General features: G+C 48.0%; 1 protein-coding gene across 3 annotated transcripts in view; it reads left to right on the top strand.

Annotated features, from left to right (window-relative positions):
* The first annotated feature begins 1,170 nt into the window (after positions 1-1,170).
* ARHGEF10 (Rho guanine nucleotide exchange factor 10) overlaps positions 1,171-7,407 on the top strand; it is a 199,537-nt gene continuing 193,300 nt past the window's right edge. For 2 of the 3 annotated variants that reach the window (XM_089679526.1, XM_089679524.1), the window contains exon 1: positions 1,172-1,398. The gene's annotated coding sequence lies outside the window, so the exon portion shown is untranslated. Of the gene's footprint in view, positions 1,399-7,407 lie in introns of all 3 variants that reach the window. The other variant, XM_089679527.1, reaches the window with a different exon arrangement.

Genomic DNA, 7,407 nt, shown 5'->3' with positions numbered 1-7,407 from the left:
TTAAACCATGGCAACATCTAATGTTTGTGTAGTATTATGTTCAGCAGACTGTGTTCTTCTATTGTTGTGACTTTAGATGACGTTCAGAGCACATTTTATGCCCAATTCATGCAAAACTCCACATAATCCCAAGGGGTTCACATACTTTTTCTTGCAACTGTATATATGATGTGGCACTGAGTGAATGGACATGTAGAGCTGCTTGGGTGACCCCATAGCAAGCTGCTTGCAGGAGGGGAGGGGCTAGGAGTGCCAGCGGGGGACACAGAAAAAGGAGGATCAAGGCTGCTCTGTGCAAAACCATTGTACGTGGGTATGACATAAAAAAAGCAAAAACAATCTTGCCTTTAATATCACTTTAAAGTGGAGCTCCACCCAAAAGGGGAAGTTCCACTTTAAAGACTAATCCCCCCACTCCCCATTAAGGATTGGCACCTTTGGGGAGCGGGTACCCAAAATTGACAGGTATCCGCTCCCACTTCCGCTGTGATCGCCTAGGCGATTGGAAGCGGAAGTTGCCCTCCCCGTAGTCTTCTGGGACACGTGACAGGACCATTCACAAGGCACAGCGCTACTCGCACATGTGCAGTGGGCACCTGGCTATGAAGCCGCAAGCTGTCACAGCTGGGTGCCCTCACTGAAGATGTTGGTGCCGGGAACACTGGCGACCTGTGAAACAAGCCGCAGGGAGGACACCATGGGACCGAGGGACAGGTAAGTGTCTGTATTTTAAAAGTCAGCAGCCACAGTTTTTGAAGCTGCTTTTTTTTACAATGTAACTGGAACTCTGCTTTAAGTAGCAGATGTGGATGGATGCTTTTTGGAGAATAATGATAGTGTTTAGGGTCAATGCACCATTCTCTTTTCTGGGAGTCCAGCTTTAATAGAAAAGATAGGATGACTTTATTCATTCCAATCTAGTATCAGTGCAAACCCAGGCCAGCGGTTGTGTAAAGCCCCCTCTCCTCCTCATCTATACAGGGAGGATGATGAAAGGACAGCAGACACAGCGCACAGCCCCTCCAATGACAGCTGTGGAGGGAGAAGCCATTGGGCTGGTCAGGTGACCCCGGAGGAATGTGTGGATGTTGAATTACAAGTGTGTGTAGGGGGAGACTGGGCGATCTGTACTAGTCCTCCCGTTCTCTGCTCAGACTCCCCTACACTTGACTGGCAGCCTCCTCTGCCAATAGCAAGACAGCTCCTCTGCGACTCAGCCAATCAGCTGCTCCCCAGCGCCCGGAGAGGCTCCGTTCATCCCAATCCCCGGGAGGAATGAGAAGGAAAGTTGGGAGCTGTGGTGAGGAGAGTCGGGTCACCATGCTGGAGGGATGAACGCTGACTAGGACCTGTGAATGGAGGTGTCTGCGGGGGGCTCTACTCGTTCTGCCCGGGATGGTGAGTGTGTATGTGGAGTGGGCTAATACACCGAGGGTAGTGACGTGTCTGCTCACACACTCTGCTCATTGGGATACTGCATGGACAGAGCGCTACACCCGCAGTGATAGTCTATGGACAGAGCTCTACACCCGCAGTGATAGTCTATGGACAGAGCTCTACACCCGCAGTGATAGTCTATGGACAGAGCGCTACACCCGCAGTGATAGTCTATGGACAGAGCTCTACACCCGCAGTGATAGTCTATGGACATGGACAGAGCTCTACACCCACAGTGATAGTCTATGGACAGAGCTCTACACCCGCAGTGATAGTCTATGGACAGAGCTCTACACCCGCAGTGATAGTCTATGGACATGGACAGAGCTCTACACCCACAGTGATAGTCTATGGACATGGACAGAGCTCTACACCCACAGTGATAGTCTATGGACAGAGCTCTACACCCGCAGTGATAGTCTATGGACAGAGCTCTACACCCGCAGTGATAGTCTATGGACAGAGCTCTACACCCGCAGTGATAGTCTATGGACAGAGCTCTACACCCGCAGTGATAGTCTATGGACAGAGCTCTACACCCGCAGTGATAGTCTATGGACAGAGCGCTACACCCGCAGTGATAGTCTATGGACAGAGCTCTACACCCGCAGTGATAGTCTATGGACAGAGCTCTACACCCGCAGTGATAGTCTATGGACAGAGCTCTACACCCGCAGTGATAGTCTATGGACAGAGCTCTACACCCGCAGTGATAGTCTATGGACAGAGCGCTACACCCGCAGTGATAGTCTATGGACATGGACAGAGCGCTACACCCGCAGTGATAGTCTATGGACAGAGCGCTACACCCGCAGTGATAGTCTATGGACATGGACAGAGCTCTACACCCACAGTGATAGTCTATGGACAGAGCTCTACACCCGCAGTGATAGTCTATGGACAGAGCTCTACACCCGCAGTGATAGTCTATGGACATGGACAGACCTCTACACCCACAGTGATAGTCTATGGACAGAGCTCTACACCCACAGTGATAGTCTATGGACATGGACAGAGCTCTACACCCACAGTGATAGTCTATGGACAGAGCTCTACACCCGCAGTGATAGTCTATGGACAGAGCTCTACACCCGCAGTGATAGTCTATGGACATGGACAGACCTCTACACCCACAGTGATAGTCTATGGACAGAGCTCTACACCCACAGTGATAGTCTATGGACATGGACAGAGCTCTACACCCACAGTGATAGTCTATGGACATGGACAGAGCTCTACACCCGCAGTGATAGTCTATGGACAGAGCTCTACACCCGCAGTGATAGTTTATGGACATGGACAGAGCTCTACACCCGCAGTGATAGTCTATGGACAGAGCTCTACACCCGCAGTGATAGTCTATGGACATGGACAGAGCTCTACACCCGCAGTGATAGTCTATGGACAGAGCTCTACACCCGCAGTGATAGTCTATGGACAGAGCTCTACACCCGCAGTGATAGTCTATGGACAGAGCTCTACACCCGCAGTGATAGTCTATGGACAGAGCTCTACACCCGCAGTGATAGTCTATGGACAGAGCTCTACACCCGCAGTGATAGTCTATGGACAGAGCTCTACACCCGCAGTGATAGTCTATGGACAGAGCTCTACACCCGCAGTGATAGTCTATGGACAGAGCTCTACACCCGCAGTGATAGTCTACGGACAGAGCTGTATACCCGTAGTGATAGTCTACGGACAGAGCTGTACACCCGCAGTGATAGTCTACCAACAGAGCTGTACACCCGCAGTGATAGTCTACGGACAGAGCTCTACACCCTCAGTGATAGTCTATGGACATGGACAGAGCTCTACACCCTCAGTGATAGTCTATGGACAGAGCGCTACACCCGCAGTGATAGTCTATGGACAGAGCTCTACACCCGCAGTGATAGTCTATGGACAGAGCGCTACACCCGCAGTGATAGTCTATGGACAGAGCGCTACACCCGCAGTGATAGTCTATGGACAGAGCTCTACACCCGCAGTGATAGTCTATGGACAGAGCTCTACACCCGCAGTGATAGTCTATGGACAGAGCTCTACACCCTCAGTGATAGTCTATGGACAGAGCTCTACACCCTCAGTGATAGTCTATGGACAGAGCGCTACACCCGCAGTGATAGTCTATGGACAGAGCGCTACACCCGCAGTGATAGTCTATGGACAGAGCTCTACACCCTCAGTGATAGTCTATGGACATGGACAGAGCTCTACACCCTCAGTGATAGTCTATGGACAGAGCTCTACACCCTCAGTGATAGTCTATGGACAGAGCGCTACACCCGCAGTGATAGTCTATGGACAGAGCGCTACACCCGCAGTGATAGTCTATGGACAGAGCTCTACACCCGCAGTGATAGTCTATGGACAGAGCGCTACACCCGCAGTGATAGTCTATGGACAGAGCGCTACACCCGCAGTGATAGTCTATGGACAGAGCGCTACACCCGCAGTGATAGTCTATGGACAGAGCTCTACACCCGCAGTGATAGTCTATGGACAGAGCTCTACACCCGCAGTGATAGTCTATGGACAGAGCTCTACACCCGCAGTGATAGTCTATGGACAGAGCGCTACACCCGCAGTGATAGTCTATGGACAGAGCGCTACACCCGCAGTGATAGTCTATGGACAGAGCGCTACACCCGCAGTGATAGTCTATGGACATGGACAGAGTTCTCCATTCCCTGTATATAGCTATACATTCACTATATATTGTTCAACAGCCATTGTGATAGTCTATGGGCATGCATAGGGTTCTGCATTCACTGTATGTGGTTCAACACCCATTGTGATAGTCTGTGGACATGGACAGAGTTTTTCCATTCACTGTACAGAGTTTTACAGTCATTGTGATCCTCCCTACAGACAGTATCATTGTATCATGTTATGTCTGATCACACAGGTATTTGTAAACATTTTGTTCTAGTCATACAGGTGCCTTTGTCTCTAACTACGTACCCTCCGAAAGTTTTATCCCCTTCCTGACCAGGCCATTTTTGCTATTCAACACTGTGTTACTTTAACTGGCAATTACACATTCATGCAACACTGTACCCAAACTTTATATCATTTTTTTTCCCCCCACAAATAATGCTTTCCTTTGGTATTTGATCACCACTGGGTTTTTATTTATTTTTATATACAGTAAAAAAGACCAAACATTTTGAAAAAAAAATAAAAATATGTAATGTTATAAAAGATATCCTCATAAAATGTATTCTGCTATATGCCTTTTACTTAAAAAAAAATCCCAATAAATGTATATTAATTGGCAGAGGCGGCTCTTTAATTGGAAATTAGATGGTCACCTAAGGCCTCATGCTCACATGGGCCTTGCACCTGCCTAATTTACCTATATAAAAAGCTTCTTCTGCTCCTAGACAGTTAGGACAGCTCAGTCCTCAGACAGTGTCCCAGTCTGCCCACCTGTGATTGACAGTCCTTGTCCGCCTGACACCTCCCTCCACCCCGCCCTCATCCCAGCCCACCCAGGGCTCCTCTGGGGGGTCAGGAGGTCCTGGCTCAGTCCAGTCCTCAGCCATGGAGGGCCAGGCGCTTTGCATCCTGCACTGGTACTGCCTGTTGATCGGCTTCTCCACTGCCATCTCCTGCCAGGAGCTCTTCCCACTATGATGAGTCCCGGGGGGTACTTACTGCTGCCATCTCTGTTAACTGGTTTGTGTGAAAGTTATAGTGTCTACAAATGATGGTGTATGTATAGTGGAATTTACACAGCTATTACACTATACTAGTAATGGCATTGAACAGTGACTTATAATGGGAATGTGATAGTGTACCTCCAAGCAAGGGTCTGTTAGTGCCAGATTGCCTGCCACACCAACTGACTGGCACTGACGTGAATAGTGAGACTAAAACAGTGATCAGATATAATACTGTACACTGTCACTATACTAATATCACTGGCTGGGAAGGGGTAATCAAAGGGTTAACTGTGTGCCTAACAAGTGTATTGTGTGCTGCATTTACTTACAGAGCTGGTTGGTTTTCTCCCTGCAAGAAACAGCCAGATTGCTGATCTGTGCACAGATGCTGCTAACTTCTGTTGTCACTGGCTACAGGTCCTGGCCAAGGATTTATGGCTGAGACCTGCTGATCAGCTGTAGCCAATCACAGCACAGAGCCCTGTGTTTACACGTATTGAGTATGCAGCTTCTTCATCTTTTAATCCTTGCCTGTGTTCCTGTTTAAGATGATGCCCTGACTGCTGCCCTTGGAGGTGACTCCTTTTTCTTGCAGTGTCCTATGGAGCCACCCTTGTATGCAGGGCTTAGAGTTGTGTATCCCTGCACTATGTGTCTCAATGGATATACACAGCCCCATAGCCTAGGATGGAAAGGCATTTCCCTGCCCCCCTTCCCCTTCTCCAAGTTAATAAACTTCTGACTGCACTACCCACTGTTAACTCTTTCATACAGAAACAAGACGTTCAGGGAAGCAGAACTGAGAGAGCAGGAGCCAGTAATATTGAAAGCTGAAAACCCTGGGGTAGAATTTTTAACAAATAGACTTTGGAATGTTTATTATAGTACTAAGGCTGCATTTTCCTTGCGCCAAATCAGCAATTCCATTACACAGATCTACCGTATGTGTTGTTGCGCCTGCCACGCCAAATCGATTTAGAGTAAAACTTCACAATACTTCTACGTCCAACAATCTGATGCCTATATGGTATCTCACTGACAAAGGCATCTTCTCAACATCTTTCAAGTGGGGGTCTTGAGCCATCTTAATCGGCCAGCACAGGATGACAAAACTCTTGCGCATGTACAGTAGTTCAGTTATCCTCGCAATCTGGCACCATGCCGGCAATGTAAACAGAGCTGCACATGCACAGCTCAATATATTTTTAAAGAAGACTGTTACCTGGTAAGTAGGTTTATTTTATTGCAGAAGAGAATTTCCATGTCTCATCTGCAAAAAAAGAGCCTGCCTTCTTGGAATCTTTTTATCTGGACTTTAGTTCCACTTTAGGGTCCCAGTCACACCGATCTGACTTTGAAATCAAAGTCGGATGTCATTCTGACTTGAGGTGCAACTGTAAGACATCTACTGCTTGCAAAACACAGATGTCTATGCAAGTCGCACCTCAAGTAGTGCATGCACTACTTTAGAGATCGGTGCGGCTCTGGCTAAGTCGGAATAGAACCAATATGACCACTTTAATTGCGGACAATAAGGTGCGACTTGCCATGTGATTTGCAACTCGCATGGCATGGCAAATTGCATGGCAAGTCGCATCCGGTGTGACCGGTGTACATACACACAGCTACAAGAGGCCTGTACAGCATACATTCCAGGGAAGTCGCATGATTTCAAAGTCAGGTGTCATTCCAACTTCAGGTGCGACTCGCAGGACATCTGCCCAGATGTCTATGCAAGTCGCACCTGAAGTAGTGCATGCACTACTTTAAACAATGGTGCAGCTCCGACCAGGTCGGAATCGCACTGATATGACCGCTTTCATTGCGGACAATAGGATGCGACTTTCCATGCAATTTGCAACTTGCATGGCAAGTCGCACCCGGTGTGACCGGGTTCTAAAAGTGCATAAAGAAACTGGTGCAGATTTCACCAAGCGCCAATCTTTTTTTATCCCCCACAATTGTTTGTGATGACAGGTTTTTCATAATCAAAGTGATACAGGGGAGGACTGGGGACCTGACTCTGAATCCCACTTTTGTGTTGTAGTGTGTTGGTGAGTTACAGTGCCATTCAGTTTGACTTGCTCCTCAACACACTAATAATGCAGTGCATCTCCAATGCACATGTACTGCAGTGCACTACAATGCACAGTAACTCACTTATGTGCGTTGTGGTGCACTAGATTGGGAAAAAGTACTGCATATACTGTAGATATTTTTGTGTGTGTTGACAGCCTATTCAAAATGACACGTGAACGTCAGAGTGTAAATGGGCTCTTATGCCAAGTACATACAGTTT

Source organism: Staurois parvus, unplaced genomic scaffold (genome assembly GCF_062004578.1).
Source record: "Staurois parvus isolate SC_StPar_1 unplaced genomic scaffold, SC_StPar_1.0 ptg000226l, whole genome shotgun sequence".
In the NCBI taxonomy this organism is placed as follows: Eukaryota; Metazoa; Chordata; class Amphibia; order Anura; family Ranidae; genus Staurois; species Staurois parvus.
The sequence above is the reverse complement of the archived record's forward strand: the minus strand, read 5'-3'. Positions and strand labels throughout refer to the sequence as shown.